Source organism: Strix uralensis, chromosome 3 (genome assembly GCF_047716275.1).
Source record: "Strix uralensis isolate ZFMK-TIS-50842 chromosome 3, bStrUra1, whole genome shotgun sequence".
Classification (NCBI taxonomy): domain Eukaryota; kingdom Metazoa; phylum Chordata; class Aves; order Strigiformes; family Strigidae; genus Strix; species Strix uralensis.
The window spans coordinates 102,427,025-102,447,607 of record NC_133974.1 but is presented as its reverse complement, the minus strand read 5'-3'; the positions used below and the strand labels follow the sequence as shown (position 1 = coordinate 102,447,607).

Here is a 20,583-nt window from a genome sequence, read left to right as displayed (position 1 = left end):
ACAGCACACAGATTTATCAATATCCACTTCACAGAAAAAGAACAGTACTTGAAATTAAACAGTATAATATATATACACTATATAATATACTTATAATACATGAGGAGTAATGTCTTCGGAAAACACTAGCAGCTGAATGAGCACAACTGAAGTGCTGCCCCACGTGCATGCCAAAGACGTCCCCGATGTTGCACTGACATCAGACAAATACACTTCTCAGTCAACTGAATGTGCTAGAACAAACCAGCCTGAACACAAGCATTTCCACTTATCCCATCCTGCCCATGCTGCTTTTTGATGAGCCGGTGGCGATGCCACGGTGGGCGCTGCACAGCCTCCAGCCGCAGCCATGCTGGTGGCAGGCGTGCGATGGGATGGCAGCTGAACCGCCTGCGTGCGGGGGGATGCCAGCACAGGTCGGGTTGAACACGCTCTAAGAAGTCCTGAAAGCAATTTTAATTATCCATTCTTGGAGCATAGGTAGACTGGTTCCAACACGTGCAAGTGAAGAAGCTCGTTTACATAACAAACGAGGTATGCATGTGAGATGCTTTGTATAATAGCACTGCAGACTGCAAGACCTCTCACCTGAAGAGCTGGATTTTACCAACTATACACATACAAGACCACCTTCGGGTAGAGAGTAAGCTATTAAAATATTCGTAACCATTCAACAGTGGCATGAAAGAAGGTAGTCTGAATGGACAAAACGCCTAACACTTGCAAAAAAAATCTAAGCAGCATTCTTGCATACTCCACACAGTGCCACGAGCCATTCAAAGTTTTCCATTCTTGCTTGGGCAGCCACCCTCCAAAGGGTAACTCTTCTTAGCAAATAAAACTTTAATGAAGAAAAAACAAAACCACCAGAAAAGCCCCCAAAATGTCAAGACTGTCTACAACAGGTAAATCTCTGAATCCAAGGAAGAAGTCATTTAGTCCTGGTCCTTATACAATGACATCATACCTTTAGCTGTTTCCACTACATTTTCCAATCAAAGGCCAAAAAGAACAATAGGGATTTTTGAGGCCTGTAAATGGCACAGAGCTCAGGAAAACAGAGGAGACAAAAAGAAACACTTAAGTGATAGAGCTGGATAGCTGCAGGGTAGATCATAGGATGAAAGACAGTGACAATCACTATGTAATACTTCTACTGTGCTTGGCTATTTGTTGTTTGAATGTGGTTATCCCAACACCTAAGAGTTTTAAAGACATCTACTCCTCTCTATCAGTGGAACCCTCTGAACCAGAAACCGAAAGAAAAAAAATAAAGTATCTAAGCACTGCCTTTTAAAAACATTGCTATTAAAAAAAAAAAAAACAAACCCCAAAACATCGAACCTATGGCTTCCTCCAGCACACTAGTGACAGCAAACACTAATTTCAAACTCAAACCTAGAGATTTTCTACTCATATACCCTGTGTCCTAATAAAACCAATTAAATTAGAAAATAATGCAACAGGAAAAACAAGTTTTAAAGCATAGAAGTTGAAAGAGCTCAAAGATATTTTTACCTTTCAAATGTCGGGGGGGGGGGGGGCAATATCTCAAAACTGAACAAGAACTCTTCTACCTCATCTGTTACTTTATATTATATAAAGCTCTAAAATATTAGGATAAGTATGACTTATCTTGCTAACCCCCATTCCTGGAAAGGCATACATTTTTGTCTTCCGGACTTAGTACATCAGTTCATCGGGAGAAAGGACTGGGACAGAAGTTGTACAGAACAGCGGTGGTCTCTGCTTAGAGGCTCAGAGGCACATGTAACTTAAAAATAAGTATCTCAATTATTTGCAGGGTTCTGTCACGGAAAGAAACAGTTGTCTTCAACCCGAACAATTAACCAGTGAGACTGTTTTGCATAGGAACATGTTTATCTTACCCTCTCTCTTACCTTATCAGACACATCTCCTTGTCCTATTCAGAATCCAGCAAGTCATAAAATTCCATCTGTAACAAAAGGAAAAGTCCATTAATACCTCCTCATAACCTTACAACAAAAGGCTAATAAACAGTTCAAGATTTTTAAAAAGTTAAACTTCTCCTGCCATTCCAGTATAATCTACACCCCAGGCAAGTCGCCCTCCTGTCTGCAGCAATCTGGGAAACCTGGATATAAAGGTATTAAAGATGTTGTAACATGTTCTGTAAGAAGCACGCTTTTCCTCCTTCAGCAAGGATAACAGAGGTGGCCAAAGCGTACAGGTTGCCCAGCCGAGTCATAAATAAGTCTGCAGCATCCTCTCATTAAATTAAATGAGCATCAAATTACATAATGTGAATGGTTGTAAAATGAGACCAGTCGTAATGGCTAGAAATAATCACAGCGGTGTTATACATCGTGGAGACAATTTTCCATCAGTGTATCAAACCTGGGTAGGCAGCACCTTTTATCTCCAGGCCAAGAAACTGTCAGCATGCAGCCTTTCTTAAATACAGTAAAGCATGCAAGAAACAGATGGAACAAAGCTCTCATGCATTAATTTAAATGACGCCTATCCTGAACAAGTACATTTAATTTCTTAACACCTTTACAAACCAACCTTTCAATGCAACGAAGTTGTTTCTATAATATAGGTAAACATGACGCAGTCTGGCATACCTGGGATCAGCGGAAAGAGTACCATGCACCTAAACAACAAAACTGCAACGTTGGAATTGTCAATAAAATTTACAGTCACGATAGACTCAGGCATGAACAAACACTTTTCCATGGCACTATTAGGAAAAGGAGATGGGACCTGCAATCTAGCCAGTCCGTGAGTCACAAGGGCAGAAGACAGACCTCCTGTCTCGCAACTTTGAAAAGCTTAAGAACCTGCCTTAAGTGAGAAATGTGAATCAAGGATTTAAAAAAACAAACTAATCCCTCCACACACCTTTTTAGTTTTCAGCATCCTGCCCACAAGACCTAGAAGCCTGTTAGTCCAGTGCCAGGCTGGAGGCTGGAAAAGGCCAGAAATGTGTAAGAGTGAAATGGCACACTGTATGAGAGAATACTATTAAAATTTTTTTTAAAAAGTAAGAACAACCAACCCTTATTTTTTCAATCCAGTTATCCTGGGGAGATACGGCAGGAATGGAAGGATTTGAAGCAAACAGTTTTCATGTTTACTTACTTTTCCTGTAGTGATGCTACTAAGGCATCCCTGTGTCTAGAGTACAAAACCAGATGCAGAGAAAACTTTGTGTTTTAGTGGTGCGATGTCCCCGATTTGCACCTTTGCTTCATTTTCCTTGGACACTGCGCAGCCGCAATGCCAAGAGACCCCAGCGTTCAGAACCACAGGTGCTCGGCACCACAGGAAGGTGACATCCTTCACCACGCTGTGCTGCCATTTCCCTGCCAGCAAAGCAGGCACAGCAGCACATGGGTCTCCAGCCAGGAGGGTTGCCAGGGAGCCAGGGTCCAAACTGCCTGCTCCGGGATGCTTCTCTTTTTCCCCTTTAAGGATACATTAGTGTACACTTTAAGTGCTAAAAATAAATTCACTTTCATCCAGTGAATACCATTTTCTTATCTTCTACTGATGATAATTTATTTTTTGGCATTACCAGAATAATATGACAACATACTTCCACCACAATGGGGTTCTTTTGGATACTTTTGTTTTGTTTTTTCTATGAAGAAATCTTTTGTCCATGTGACAAAGATTTGAACAGAATAGAGCCACTGACCAAGAGCCCACTTGAGTATCCCTACCCCTCCCACTCCTCTGCCAACCCAGTAAAGTTTCTCAGAGCACAACCTCTTCCTGGCTATTTTCAGAGAAATTGAAGCAATCATACAAGAACAATGGGGAAGTTTGTTTTACTCAAAGAGTAAATGTTTTGCTGCTTCCAATGTAAATATTTTAATTAATGGATTTTTTTTTTTTTAACTCTCTACTGCCTTACTTGTGGCCACATTCACACAGAGCTATCAGGACAGAAGCAGCACTCGACTCCTCTAACAAGGAAGAACACAGAGATACAACACAGAAAAGTGACACGACTTCAGAAAAAGCACCTTCATAAGCAAATCAAAACTCAATGGACATTTGCCGGGGGAGATCTGGGACAAAAAGAACTAAAGAAAAAGGAGTCTGCTCATTTCCTGCGTCTGGCTGAGGGCTCATGTTAGTTCCCATCGAGATAGTGGGCCTATTTTAATAGCCAACTTGCAGAAAACCACAACCTAATCCGTTTCCAGAACAACATTACACCCAATTACCAGGCTACAAGGAAAAAGTGAGGACTATGTTTTTGCCTCAGCCATTAATACGATGGCTGCTAACCATCCCATCACTCTGCATCCACTTCACAGAAATGCTCAAATCTCCTCTCAATGATCCATAAACCAAGCGTTGTGGACTCTGTCAGCAGGATGGCACTCAGATTTGCTCTCTCTGGGCAGGACTGTTTTGGTACTACAGAAGGCAGCTGGACAGAGATGCCAAGCCATCCTGCCCCTCTGGTGGTTTCTGGGTCCAGCAGCACCCCCAGGTGCAGGCAGCTCTTCCACTCTGAACGGTGCCTCTCCCCGCAGAAACCATCTCCCTCCTCTGCCCCCAGATACAGGGATAGAGTTTCGATGCGATATCAGCAGATGGCTGGCATTCAAGTTTTTTTTAATTTTCTTTTTCAAATGAAGTGGGACACAGATGGTGCTGTTCCTGCTTTCCCAAAGCCTGACTGGAACGTGAACGTAGACCTGTCTGAGCTGGGAAGCTCAACTCCATAGTGTGTTCCTGAAGAGCTGCAGAAACTACTGCACGGACCAGTTTAGCCTGAACCAGTCCCACACGTGGCAGTGTTTCCCTTCCCCTGCTTTTATCTGAATAGGAGGTTTTGTTCCTCTTGTACTGACCTCACCACACTTGATGCCTGTTAGCAACATCCTTCCAGAAGTTCAACAAGCAGCTCTGTAAAAATTCCCTGCTGCTGTCAGCAATATGCATGCTACCCCAGGTAAAATCCTCACCATGTACTCTTCCATCACCCCATGCAACATGTTGGTTGTGTGCGCGTAAGACTTCCCAGATTCTGCAATTCTTGTGACCACCATCCACACCAGCAGCTCCGTCACCTCCAGGTAACCATGGCGGTGACACTTGGCTTGTCACATCCTGCTAAGCAGTGGCCAGCGCTGGAAAGGATGGGAAGAGGCCCACTGCCCTCTTCCCTTGCAGGGGCTACTAACTGAAGGAAAAGCAAGACCTCCTGATTGAAGTTCATTGAGAACAAACCTTCCACAGTCCTACATTAGTAAATGCTACCTATCAACTACTCCCCATTAGGATGGGGGCTGGTGGGGAGAAAGAATGCCTGGCTGTCAATTGAGAGAGATCCTCTAATTTGGTAGCAGCAGGAAATGCTGGGGACAACAAGGCAATTGCTGTTTCTGCACAGTCAGCCTGAGGCTGGTGCTCATGCAGAAGGAAGTGGACGCAAGCAAATACATCACCCTCTCATGGCGTATACCCACCTCTGTACCTGTCTCCTGTGAAGGATAAACGGATTTCAAAGGGCAATGCCAGCTGAGAGCTCACCATGTGGTAGGGTGATTTGGAAACATGTCTCTGCAAGACCTTTCCTGTCCCTGCTAATGCCACAAAATGAAACTACATCTCCCGAACCTGCATTTGAGTGTTACCAACCACTGCTATGATTGTACACACATGTGCGATATCAGCTCTAGCTTCCACACCAGCAAAGACTTGCTTTTTAAAAAACATTTATTTCCCTATATTCCTGCCTATATACACAACATTAAAACAACAAGTAAGAATCAAAGAAGTAAATATCTCTGCTCAAAACAGAGCTCTTGCAAAATAAACTCATACCACTTTTCATGAAAGACCCAAGTGAGAAGGCAGACTCTGCATTAAGCTGTCAATGTGCATGGACTCTGTAGGAGGAATCTCTTAGCAAGTGAGCAACCTAAGGCTTAGGCCAGTCCTTACATCTTCCTCTCTGATCTCTTGTAGGGAGTCACTGCACTCGGCTTCTTCATGTGCCCATTTAATCAGCAACGTGAAACTCGCACACCTTACCGGTGTCTCTGTGGTCTTCTCATCAGGGCAACGAGTAGAAACGTTCCCCAAAGCTGCAGCACATTCATAAGTCACCCATGCCCACGGGATGGAAAGAGAGAGAGGAGAGAACAGATGAATGTTAATCTCTCCTCCTTGCCTCCAGCAGCAGTTTGTACTCTCCCACGCAGAGAAAAGGGAGGCTGTACAATTTGTGGAGGCCAAACTGTCTGGAAAAATGTAGAGAGAGAAGTGATGTCAAATTCTCTTCTCTATCGATTCTCTTACTGTAAGAAAAGTGAAAGTCAGTCATTGAGTTGCTGATGGAAGATGAGACCACAGGATCTTTAAGGGGCTGTTTTTATGTAAATCGCAGAGCTGGAGTACTCAGGATTGTATCAGTTCAACATATTCACTACCTAAAATATTCTGCTCACACACTGCTTGCACCACATGAACTTCTTATGGGGATTACTTTTATTTGCAGATTACATTTTTTGTCTGATCATAGGAGCACACAAAAACTACCCAAGACCACTCTATTATGGATGTTAATTCACAAATGTAGGACTCCTCTCTAGCCCACATGACTCCAAACACCTACTTCCTAACCATGAGTAGGTAGCCAGTAAGCACATGAAATACCAAGCTTGGAGAAGTCCTACCACACACACTTCTTTAACTGATTCATGTCTCAAAAGTGTCCGTCAGCACGCAGTACTGTACATGCGCCAAATGAGAGCATGAGGGAGAAACTCTAAGCAGGAAACAGAAGCTCGTCTTAGATTTAGTGCAGCTCACTCAAGTACAGTGCTATGCTCAGATTTGGTTTTAATCTGCAAACCTTGCTGTCATTGGCCAAAAGGATGTTTGAAGTTTTGTTAAAAAAAGCCAGAAAGCTAAAACCAACACACAAATGAAGTTGCCCTGGCAGCAATCAGTACCTTTGAAACCTATGTAATATGCACCTTTCTCAGCCCCTGTTTTACAGCATCCTGCTTCTTGCTTTCCCATCTTCCCTTCCAGCTGAAGGCAGCTGCTCTGACGGGCACCTCCCAGGTCTCCAGCACATCATGTGCAAAAGCATGCAGCAGAGAGAGCAAAAAGAGCATCTCCCCACTGCAGGGGCCTGAGACAACACCAGCCACCTTTGAGCTCAAGAGTCCCTCCCCACCACCCCCGAATCCCTACAAGAGGAGCACTTTGTTGCCTGTTGAGATGTCTTACAAATAAGCAGCAAAGTCCAACACCAACTTCACTCTGAGGAAATTTTAAATGGCACCTTGATGGGCTGGCAGCAGGCTTCCAGCTCTCACCATTAATTCCAAAATTTAACAGACCTGGAGTCATCACATTGCCTGAAGATGGAAAATCCTACCCTCAAACACACGTGCGCCAGCAACTGCAGCCACAGTTTCAATTGCATTAATACCTGCCCAGTAGGAACCACTCTGAAAGAGTTCACTTGTTTACCCTAACTCATGACAAATCACTAGTTGCAGTACGTCTCTGCTACCAGAACTTGATCAAGAGCAAGGTGAAAATTTTTCTCCAGGTAATCTAATCTAGAGAAGAAATCTGAGTGTTAAAGGGAAAACTTAAATGAAGATTGAAGGGGGTAAAAAGCCTATTTAATGTTAGTATTTATTAATATTTGGGCTTCAACTGTGGATAAACAAGACAAGAATCTCTCTGCCCATGCACATATTTAAGACTGTTTACACATGAAGTCCAAAAGGATGTCCTCATTTTATAAATAATTTGATCCGATGACTACAGCAGAAAAAAGTGCAACTTGAGGCTACATACAGAGGCAAAACACTTGGCTACTGATGTCTAAACAGGGGGGATAAAGACTAAACATCAGAGTCACTAAAATTCAGCAAATGGTTTATAGTTGAAGCTAAGCACATTAATATACTGCACATTCAACACACCAAACCATGACTCTTCTTAAACTTTTAAACCTGTGCTTACCCACAAGTCATTTTAAGTATTCAACATAAGATTCTCCTAAATGTAAACACTCCATCTGTTACTTATACCTGACCACATAAGCCATCCGGCAACGCCTTACTCCTCCGATGTGGCAGGCACAACAAGTCGGAAAGAGTACTTGTGAAGTCACAGGGCCAGGTAACACACAGGCAGCACTAGGACAAGTCTCTCCCAGGAATGAGGACAAAAGGTTCCTGAAAAATTTACTGGTGGAGCTCAAACCGTGCGTTTTTGTTTTCCTTTGTCACATGTATGTGCACGTATATGGTTGTAGTTACAAGTGTATGTAATTTGCTTAAGATCAATCACTTTGCATGCCAGGGCAGCAGGGGAAACAGAAACCCTGCACACAAGAAACTCATTACCCTATGAAGAAATACTATCTCCAGCTAAAATTTGCTCTTGAGTTTGGTCAAATGCACAAACTCAGTTTCTTTTCAGTTTTTTCAACCGAGAACCTGTGAATAGCAACATAAGAATACCACAAGCTGTCTCAAAAGATGGTCAAAGATGTATTTTCTACCCAAAATTTTGGGTAGACTTCCTAAATTGAGCAAATGATGTTTTTATTGTGATGTTCCATATTGTGTGCTGCAAGCCATAATGCCAGGTCATAGTCCGAATACATTGCTCAAGGGCATGCTTTGAGTTTCAAGCGAGAGAAAATCAAGAGGTCGCTATGCAGAGGGAAGGAATAGAGGCTCCTTAGCTTTAAAAAGTATGCATGTATAGCATACACATAATTTTGGTGTATAGCTACTGATTCTGTATACACAGTATCTGATATACAGGTTCAGTAGACAGTATCTGATATACATTATCAGTAAGAAAAATCTGACAATAAAGTAGAAGTCTGTGCTTTTAAGAAGACCTACATTTTTGACCCAGAGGAGCAAGGAGGACTGCATTTAACTTAAAATCAGTGACCACATGTGGTAAGAAAGGCTTGCCAGGATGTGATCCTTAATTATGACTTCATCTTGCACAGCTCCCTTGAAAAAGGAACAGCTGAGACATCTTGCCCAAAGCAGCTCCTACAGAGTACAGCCCAAGCAAAGAGGAGACCAGGGTGCCAAAAATAACAATAAAAAAGTTTTCCCCTCAAATAATGAGGTATCCCTTATAATTCAGCCCTATAAAACCAGATTTGTCAAGTTCTAAATTGGGTTTCAGCATATTTCATTACAGCATAAATCTTCCTTACACCCTAGTAAAGATGCCTAATAATTTAATATGCTATAATATTTTTTTTAATCTTGAACTCGTCAAAAATTGCCTGAAATAGGCATCTCTTTTACAGTCCATTTTCCATAGAGGTATAGATTCCAAAATGTAACTGGTTCACATTCTGGAAAAACATTTGCAAAGTGCATTTACATGTAGACTAAGAAAGGTTGTAATTAACTCTCTTGGGTTTCTTAGGTAGGTCAGTGCACATCCTACAAAGGCTTCTGCATTATCCCATGATATTCATTGAGCATCATTTTTTTCTGAAAGCAGCAGAACCTCTTGAAAAGAATTACACCAAGTAAAAATTTCACAAGAAAGAAGTGGGATTCCAGAGCCAGAACTTTTAGAACTTTTTTTTGTTTGACTTTTTATTAAAAGTTTCACAGCCCTTTTTTTGCTGAAATGGATTACTACACAAAATGCTGAATTACAACTGTCTCACATACTACTATTTCAGTGGATAACATGCACAGACTTCACATAAAAAGAAACAAAAGGAAGGAGAAGATATTTAAATGGATAGGGAAGGAAAAAAAAAAAGATACTGCCAGTACTTGTTGTTATTAAAATTTGTAATTCCATTTCCTCCTAACTAATCAGGTCTGTAATAAAACAAACACCATTTCAAAGCAGTTACCATGTCTGTATAAACCACCACTGTAAAAAGTTAAGAATACGACCACATCAAGCACTACAGAATACATTTTTCTTCATGAAATAGATATGATGAAAACAGCTACATAAATTTAAGATTGCTCAAAGTCTGAAAAAATAGTGATGTCATTATTTTCCTGCTGCCTCTGAGAAGTAAGTACAGTTTACATCCTCGCTTCCTGCTGTCCTGCTTTACTTTTCTTAACCCACGAATCACAGGACTAGCACCGCAGCACTTCGGTGCTGGAATCATCCAAGGAAGTTGGGATAAGCCCGTTTCACATCTTGCCAAGCTTCTTCTAAGAGCAATTCGATAAAACCTGCACTGCCAGGAGTTAAAATAAAAGGTGAACTGCGCTCCTATTTACTATGTCTCTATGAGCATGTATGCTATTTTTTTTCTTTACTCTGTTCAGCCAAGCGTCACCCTCAGTGTATGGAGAAGCTAATTGACGGTCCCAATCCTGCAAAACCCTGCTAAGAGAAGGCCCCGGAAAGCATCTAAATATCTAAATCGAGTATGCAGCAATTAAGACGTGTTTGACTAGTCTGCTTATCGGATGATTGCACTCCCTGGAGTGGAGTCCTGATACAGGCTTGAGTCAAGATAGTGAGTGTCACAACCATTTCACAGCCTGCTGTCAGATCTTTGAGATGAGTTTAAAGAAGGAGGAAGAAAGGGGTGGGGGGGGGGAAGGTGGGTTGTTTTTTTTTTTTTTAAGCTTCAAATATTTTACAATGGGGCAAGGTTTTAACAAAAATGTTACTTTAGGTAACTGACTCTCTGGCTAAAGAGCCAGGCAATCTAAAAGCAGTTCCCTGCAAAAAAACTGGGTTCATACCAGCCAAGGAAGTTCCTAACTCTGTTTTTAGACTAACATACAGCCAACCCTGTTGCTTCTCTCTTGGTTCCCACAGTGAAACAGTGGGAACTTGACTTTCCTCTTTACTTCATTTACCAAACCACCAAGTTTTCTGTGCTCCAGACTCCCCTCAGGGGTGCTCAGGCTGGGGTGGCCGCAGGAGGGCAGAGGCTGTGTGCAGGGCTCAGGCAGGCTTCTGAGAGGCTGCAGGGGGTGTCTGTATTTCGCTTTTTTGGAGTCAAACACTGGGACTAAGACTGCTGACAGGAAACTCCTTAGTTAACCATTTCTCCCAGCATTCCTAGGAAACAATCTGTCTGAAAAAGATTATTTTTTTTTCCAATTAAAACAAAACACAAAAAATCCCCAACAACACAAGAACCCACTTGTCTAACATTAATGCCCAGCAAGTTTCCCAGTTTTTAAGAACTGGGTTAGCTTTTCCAGCCGAGGAGGAAGTCAGGCTAGACTCTGAGAACTGTCGGGCTGATGCCGATCTGCAGAAACTCCATGGAGCTCAGTAAAATTATTCTGCATTTATTTACAGCTCCAACAATAAATGCAAAACCTGGTAAAAATGGTTTTCAGATATTGAAACTGTACTAGCCTTAAAAATTTACTTCTAGCTGATAACTGACTTTAGAACTGCTGATAAAGGAAGGACCTGTCCCAATTCCTGTCTTTCTAAATTCACTTCCCTAGGCATCTCAGTTAATTCAGTGCATCTACTACAATTAGAGCTTACTTCTGTTCTACTCTGTGCTTTGTATTTTACAACATCTGCAGTCATATATATACATGAAATGCATACTAGAATTTGTTTGTTTTTAAACAAGTGGCAGACAATAAGTAATATAAATATCTGACCTTACATTACCAAATCACCAATACTTCAAGCAAGGGTTTTTATTCAGTTGGCATTCTTCTTTAGAAAACACACACATCCCAAAGAAAAACCACACAACACAACAAAACACAAAATAGTTCTCCCTAGTACTTACTTGCTGCGAAAAGTTAATATTTTCCTTAACTGGAACATTTTTATAGCTGGGAAAACAATGCATAAAGAAATGGCTAAGTTCACATGCTTGTACATATATTAGTTAAAATATTTCTCCAAGGAAGTTTAAGCAACAGAGTTATGTCTAACACACATAGTCACATAAATAGTGCTGTCCACAAAATACTACCAACAAAAATATCAGTATAAACAGCAGAAGATAGACATGGTAGTGTTTATTACACAGGTGGATCATCTGTATACACTTTTAACTGTTACAGCCTTGGTTAGTCTTTGTACCTGGCAGAGTTTGCATCTACTACTTCCAACGCACTTAGCCTTGATTTTGAAATCAAGGTACACCAATTAAATTATTAAAATCCTCACATTCACTACTGCCCTCCCTTTCTTCAAATCACAGAAAAAATAACAACCAAAAAACTCAACCCATCTCCAACACCTTTTCCCACAAGTATGCTTTCTAGGTTTTCATGCACAAAAGAGGTTGGAACTTGCCCCAGCTGATCTGTGCAACTTTGATAGCTGCATTTTCAAAATAAAAGCCAGGAAATCAGTCATGATAGAGTAGCATCTCTAGGGGACAGTTTGGGTGGCCATCAGCAAGATGCGCGTGGAAGGATGTGTGAGAGAGGAAGATTGGTATCTACCACTTCCTCCGTTGTGCCAAAAAAAAATTAGAAGAGGCAAGAGAGTTCTTCCTCACTTCCTCGCTCAGCCCCAGGCACACGAGAGGGCCAATACCAGTGTTCATGCACCGCCTGAACAAGGGGCAAGACCAACAGATTTGGTGGGAAATTCCTCAAAGCCAAAACCACATGGTTTCACCCGTTTGGTTAAACAGTGATTCCTTGAAGTGTCTCAGAGAGAAGTTGTTACAAAAATAAGACCACAAACCTGTAAGGAATCAGGCCACCAGGACAGTCCTTCCCAGTCACCAGCACCTACATGGTACAGTTCATCTCAGGAAGGTCATCAGAACATCCACACCCATAAAAAACCAGAGCAGCCTAAAACACACCACCTCCTGCCTATGGCAAACCCACAAAAAGAGCTCCTTTTTTTCCCCCCCTTCCACATAAAGAAAGGGGGACATCACCATGTCCCAGATCACCATAATAGGAAAAAATCACTAGGTGGAACAGGCGATTTCTTTAAGTGCTAGTCCATGCCCCAACCCCAGCGCAAAGAAATATAAGTGTCTGACTGGACTCACCCCACAGGCAGCCAGCAAAAGGCAGCACTCTCCCCAAAGAAATTTTAGATGCTAAAGCAATCAGCAACTACCCCTTTGACAAACCTGAGCAGCTTTATTTTGGGGATGACCCTGAGCCAAATCAGAGCAGTTCAGCTCTAATCCAAGAGATTTTACCAGTTACACAAAGTACGTGCTGGCTGTTTGCAGTGCCACCTTGGCACACCTTGCAAGTCTGCTGTCCTCAAGGACAGCACCAATGCTCAACAGCAACAACAAAAATTTTACCACTACCTGCAAAAGGTCAATGTTGCAGGCAAGGAGACAAGCATCAAGTTTTCCTCCAGAGGCCACTTTGTTTGCCCTGCCAGATCCGTCCAGCTTTCCAACATGACCATACCTTACAGATGGTGGGGTTTTGGGCCTCAGAGGCTGCCGAGATTCTCTGCAGCCAACGGGTCCCACATCCTCCACCACATGTCCCATCACTGAGAACAGAGACGCTACCAACATGGGCACGGAAGGAAAAGGAGGAGTGACAGCAACCCAGAATCTAGCCCTCGCTGCTGAAAGATGAGGACCTGAGCAAAGGAGTGGCTGTTACCAAGAGGGACCCACTCTTAGCACACTCCTGGAGCAGCCGCACACCACACATTGCCATATGTAGGGCCCAGCAGCCATATCCTAGTGGAAATGTTTAATAAAACCCCAATTTTCCCCACACTTCCACATCACTCAGGATAACAAAGGAGTAAAAAAAGACCCCTGAGAAACACAGGGAAAACCATGCAGAAAGGCCTTCTGCTAGGCCAAGAAGATGCCAATCTCTTGAGAGCACGAGGAGAAATGGAAACCAGCAGACTGGTTACAGAGCAGAATTACAGAGCGTTAAAAGCTTGGCAGACAGCTGCTCTGCCAATGGAGATATAGTCAGGGAGTAACTTCCACAACAGCTCTGAGGGCTCCAGGATGGCTAAAGGAGAGGAGACCCTCAATCTCCTTCAAAGACATCACAGTTCCTAAATTACCTTGAGCAACCTCAACACCACTGACCTAAACAAATGCCTTCCAAAGACCTCAGCCTAATGCACTAGCCTACATTACCTTCTTTCATTTGTCTCTTCCCACACCTCCCATCCAACTTCCCTCCCTACCTTTTGGCTTTTTACATAGGTCCGGGCACAGCAGCACTGCACAACACCAAGAGATGAGGGAGCCAATTTGCTCCTTCCCAAGCCACAGCAAACCCAGGAGAAGGAGGAGGAGGAAGAAAGAGGGGCCCTAAGCAGAAGAGCCCAGCAGGGATGCCAACATCAGCTGGCAACAATCACAATTTGGTCAAACCTGATTAACCCACCCACAACCCAGGTTTCTGGCAGACTGTTGACTCCAGATTATGAAGGCTTCACAGGAAACTCCCTCTTCCTGACTGATGTTCTACTCCTTTATCCTCATTAACATCACTTGTTTATTTTTATCATTCCTGCTCAGAGCTCTGTAACACAACTAAGTCTCCACTTTCCAAGCACTAGTGTGAGTTTTCCACAGTTTTAACCACACAGTAATTACATAGGTCCGTTTCTCTGAAACTTCAAATGTTAATTAACAGTGAAAGGTCCATGTTAATAGCTTTGCTTTTTTTAAGCTTTCTGGGATTATTACTTTACTCCAACTTCATACAGCCAGGAAAAGGGAAAACATACAAGCAATGACGGCAAGAAGTAAGGTAGAACTAGACTGTGAATTAGTAAGAAACGGAAAAAGTAATGGATGAATAATGTGGGAATGATGGACTGGGTTATTCAGTTGCATGCAGGGATATGACTATGTGACAGGGCACATATATCACACACAAATGTTTAGTGAATTGGAGTTTCTCTTTTGCCTTCTCTCATGTTCATTTATGTAGCCTGCTCCCACAGCCTCCACCAACAGCCATACTCTCCAATGGTCTGTGCTGTCTCCTAGAGATGGAAAAGCCTGCTTTTGGGTCAGTTCCACGCAGTTTCCTCATCTTTCAAGTTATACATGCTTCCATCAGAGACCATAAAACAAACCCCCCAACACACAGACCATTTCTTGCCCAAATAAGAGTTTACTTTTTTTTTGGAAGTAAATAAAGGGTATTTCCATTGGAAATAATTCTCCTCACCCCAGCATAAAAGAGGATACAACACAAAACCATATAATGCCATTTGTATTTGTAACTCGTTTCAAGATCAATCCTCTTCAGCTATTTAAAACAGGTCAGAAAGATACTGGGGGGAGGCAAAGCTTACACTTCAGGTACACTGCTTCTGGTATTTCAGAGGTTTAATACAGATACTATCCCATAAACTCTTCAGCATCGCATTTATGAGCAGAAGGACACATTTATTTCTTTGTATAGGAAAGATGGAGTAGATGACCATCACGTCACTGGTGTAAACTGCTATGTCATAAAATAACCTACAGCCATCTGAATTTGTAAGTTACCCTAACGAGGTAGCACGTGCCAAGCCAGGCAATCCTGATGAATTACATTAGAGGCCTATAGACATCTCAGAAATAATTAATCTTCTCAGAGCTGCATCTGCACAAAGGCATACGTACACTCACACTTCTGAAGGAAAATAAATTGACTTCTTACATCCACATATTTTCACTTGAGCATAAACCTGTAAGATTATTAACTATAATAAACCTCTAAAATGGATGCTAAAATGGTATTTGAGGGCAGCATCAGACATTCCAAAAACATATATAAGCTGAATTCTAGTGTATATAAAGGCAAGTTTCAACTAGAAAGCTTTACTGTGATTTGTGGTACTTTAAAAGCACTCTTGTAACAATTTTAATAGTTTAAAATATTGGACCTTAGTCCCAAAGAGATGTAGCTAGCGCTAAACTACCATTTTAATGGAATTTTTGCACCCTCTCTCCATGCTCTACTTTATAAATAAACCTCTAGAATTCTTATTGATTTTTTTAACATGACAGATTGAGCCTCTCTAGCAGAGAGGGCCAAAGAACAGCACATGAAAAATTGCAGGTTCAGAGTTTGTGAAAGGGACAACAATAACAAAACCCCCAAAGGAAAACAATTGCAACATAATGCATATATGCCTGTGTTCATTGCTTTTCAGATCTGCACTCTCTGTGTGTATATGTATCTCTTTCAAGACCTCTTTATTAAATTTACTGTCAGAAACAATTAAAAAAATATACAGTTATATCACTTTCTGTACCTCTTTCTCGGTTACAAAGCATAAACTTGACTTCAGTGTGTGACTTGAATGCACTTGCTCTGAAGTGGTATAGGACATGCCGTCAACATTATCTCAAAAAGTTCTGCAGTACTTCAAGGTCTAGGTTCTGGAGATGCGGAAATAAAAACATTCAAGAAAGTTTTTTTATGGTATATATAGCAAGAGCTAGCACAAGTTAATACAGTGAGCTGGTCTTACGGGGTCCTGTGCCAGACAGCTCATCAGGATACTGTCCCACTGACCCAAATTCTGTAACCAGCTCTGCCTGTGTGAACATCACCAAGTGCATTTGTGGTCAAGCTGTGAGATCACTACTCATCCTGCAATCCAGCTCAGAAACATACTACAGAAACACAGAGTGGCAGAATTAAAACTTACTACCCATGTGTATGGATACAAGTGTAATGGATTCATAACCCACCCACACAAAAGACACTGTTTTCTGACACAGAGAGGGACCTACTTTGGTTGTGTGATCCAATTTTCAGTTACCAACATTTTGTAAGGGATAAGCAAAACAGCCGATACCACAGGTTTCTTTCTTACACAGGGAAGAACCATGAAGGACAACAAAAAAAAAAAAGGAAACACAACAGAATGCCAGTAGCAAATCCTAAACTTAATAAATAAAGTCATAGATATTTAGCAGTCTTTTGTCTTTATCCCATTTGGTTCATCTCTCCTTACTGGAATATATATTTTTTTAAAATCTGGATCTGTTCACTATATATGTGACTGGATTAAAAAGACTCCTTGAACACATGACTGTGCAATATCGTTTGAATTCTTTGCAGGATCTTGCAAACTCCTGTGTGTTTAATTTTAGAAACAAGGACAACAAAAAAAAATTCAAAAACCCAACAACGTCTGCCATTTCCATATGTGCTCTATATTTTACTAGTTCTTTACCAGAAAAGAAAAAAAAAAAACAACTAACAAACCCCACACAAAAAGAATGTTAGGGGCATTATGTCTTCCCTGACACTCTGAAATGTAAGATACTTCTGAATTGTCAGTCTCCTAGAAATCTGTTACATCCAGCTATAAAGTTCCCCAACTGATACGCAGAAGGAATGGCAATTTATAGAGCCATTTGTGGGGGTGTGAAGATGATATGACAGCAGTATCAGGGATACTGGGGGATTCTGGCCATGCAGTGCCCTGAAATGATTTTCAGTGTACACAGCTGCATCGTTCCAAGTCCAGAGTAACTACGAGTCTCCCCACATCTTCATCTTGGTGGTTGTTCTTCAGATGATGAAAGGAGATGCAAGATCAACAATTACTATCACAGTAGTAAACAATGGGTACTTAATACATATGCATGCAATGCAACGGCAACCAGTAATACAACCAGAACAGCTCACGGGTCTCGACAAACATACAGGGAAAGGTGGGGTCAAAGAGTGGGAGAAACCAATCTAGAGATTTCATGTCACATCTCCAACCAGCCCATACCACCTAAGTCACCAAGCAGGTGCGCCACAGTCCAACACAGTGCCTGTGGGCTGGTGCACGTATCAGAAGGGCTGGTGCTTTTTCCTCTATTCAGCCAAGCCAGATAGACAAGACCCAAAACTAGACCTCCTGACTCCTTCTCGAAGGTCACACCTCTGCAGGTGAACTGTGGAGCTGAAGGACCAGCAGTGCTACGAACTGTGCTGTTGCTCTGCAAGGAATACAACCTTCAGAGGCCAACGGTTTCAACCTGGCTTTTTTGCTGGCACTAAACTCACATGATTCTTTATCCCCATTAAGAGTCTGATTTTTAAATACTGCTCCGCCTCAGCTCTCAGGCACCTGCTACTGACAATTATCAGAGAACATATGTAAGAAAAAAGAATAGCATATGGCTGTACAAATAACTACAGCGACGAAGTGCTCCTTGCAAGCTCTAAAAGGGACTAGTAATTTCACCAGCGCTTTTCAGCAGGCCACCTCCACGGCTTCTGTGAGCACCCACCACTCAAACACACGCACATGGGGTAACACCAACACGTGCCCTCCCAGGGCACCCCTCAGCACTTCCCTCTCCATCCCCTCCTCCTCGACTGCTACAGAAGAGCTGAGCCAGAAGAGACATAAAAACCAAAAGACAAAGCGTTCAAATGGATATCCATAGCTTTCATGTGCCAAGAGCCCGATCCAAAGCTGTTCCTGCAAACCTTCCTGCTGAAGGCACCCAGAGGCCTCCTCGCCTTTCTCCCAAGGCAGAGGGTGTCTGATGCAAGGCGGGACGAGAAGGGAAATCTCTCCACGTCCACTGCGGTGATGGGTGGGTTTGCTTTGCTGTATTTTTTTTGAATTGGGATCAGTCCTACACTGTCTCAGACCTCCCAAAATTGTAAAGATAAAAAAACCATTCTGCATATAGGACATTATGGCTGGAAATTTAGCAAGAGTAGAGTCAGGACATTTGTTATCTTTTTCTTTGTCTCTGTGTACATTTGGTACCACTACCATCACAGTACCAAGTCTGCTACATTCAAATGCATAAATTCCACGTCACATTTCCCCCTTTTCTTAATGTATTTATTTTTCCTCTGGGAAGTGACTTACTTTAAAAATTGCTTTATGATTAAAAAAGGCAGCAATCAACTTTTCAAAATGTCAACTTTAATTTGATTTCTGCTTCCCTCCCCCCAGCTCCTAAGGTTCTCACAGGAAACCCCCATGCCTCCATGTTACACTTTGCCACAGCTGCAGCTCTAGAGTCAACCCCAGAAGGGCAGCCCCAAAACCCTGGTGTTTCTGCTAGAGATGAGGCACTCTATTCCCTGCCACGGAGTTCAGGTTTGCATATGGGACATATCAGGCACAACCTAAGAGCTTTAGTTCAAAAACCTACTCAGCCTCAGAAGGGCAGGGGGTTTAAACCTGCACAGCTGAGGGGACATACCCGTGTGACGATGCACTGTAGCAAACTTCAGACCTGGTCACTGACAGATCCAGCAGAAGACAACGTGCCATCCCTCGCTTGTTTACACTGCACTGACGCTCCCAGGAACAACATGGCATTAGGAGGTCACCCAGTCCGGCTGCATGCACAGCAGTGCAAAAAAGTTACATTCCCACCAATTTCAAAGGGCTTTAGACCAGGTCTTTAGTTCTCTTCATTGTAAATGCCCTGAATTTTGTATGATGAAGTTATTGTACCACAGTCAGCAAGAGAAGACTCACAGCATAGAGCTAATACTCAGTTAATAACACAACAGGGAGGAGAAAAACCTCTGAATTTAGCATGGCTGACATAAGCTGTGATGTCATTTCCACACAAAGGCTAGTGAAAAAAAAAAAAAAATCTTTTTTTCAGATCCAAGATACAGAGATATGCAAATTGCTTGGCCTCCATTTCAAATAAACAGTGTGAGATAAAGCATTATTAAGTTTTTGAGTTCAGCCTTCATTCCTGCTCATCAGAGGACTCGAAGCCTATGACAGGATCAGATCACTGGGAGAGCAACGAGTCAAACCACTTGTACAGGCACGCAGTCTCAGCGCCGTCCCACCCAGCTGTGCCAGGAGAGTCTGGTTCTCACTCTTCAACAAGTTGTTTGGGGGTTTTTTTATTTTGGAGGAAGTAATTTTAAACAAACTACCAAAAAAAAAAAAAACCAACACCAGCTTGCTGTAACAACTCTAAAGGACTTTTGGTATGATTATGGCTGAAATTAATAATTTTCTAAGGACAGATTAAAAAAACTAAGCAAGCCAGGTGAAGATCAGAGAGAAAGGGTATCTAAGCATTATAAAAAATGCCCAGCTAAATTGCTAAATTAACAAAAAAATAAACTTCAGCCAAACAGAGAAGAAACCACTGAAAGAAGAGTTTAAAAGTACAAAAAAAAACCCCAACCTACTGAATTTGGGTAACTCAGAAAAGGCTGCAAAATAATTTTACCATTTTTACAAAATTTTTTTTAATTAAAAAAACCCCCCACTTTTCCCCCCAAAAAAGTAACTCCTTAATACAAACTTTGCTTTAACTGCTATGCCTACCTATTATGCCAGTAAATAATTTTAGAACTAGAGAACATATATGAGAAAATTCAACCTGGAGGGTACTTTTCCTGAAGTTTCTGCTGGGCAAATGAAAAGTTTTTCAACAGATGAATATCCTTCCCTGTAATTGTTATTCTGTTACCATCATGCAAATTATTTTACACAAATGCAGCTTGAAATGAAAAAAATAAACCAAAAATCAAACCAACCTGCACAGGACAGGGCAGAACAGCACTAATAACATGTAAGCACAGGTTTCTAAATAATAAAAAAAAACACCACCTTATTGCATAATTTATTCACTTTCCTACGAGTTTCACAGATTAAGATAGCAGCACCATGAGATAACTGAAA

The 20,583-nt window shown here is 41.9% G+C and overlaps 1 protein-coding gene across 7 annotated transcripts in view; it reads right to left on the bottom strand.

Moving 5' to 3' along the window:
* Positions 1 to 20,583, bottom strand: part of TRERF1 (transcriptional regulating factor 1) — a 104,592-nt gene that overhangs the window by 72,494 nt on the left and 11,515 nt on the right. For all 7 annotated transcript variants that reach the window (XM_074863635.1, XM_074863638.1, XM_074863636.1 and 4 more), the window contains one exon: positions 1,902 to 1,957. The gene's annotated coding sequence lies outside the window, so the exon portion shown is untranslated. The remainder of the gene's footprint in view (positions 1 to 1,901; positions 1,958 to 20,583) is intronic.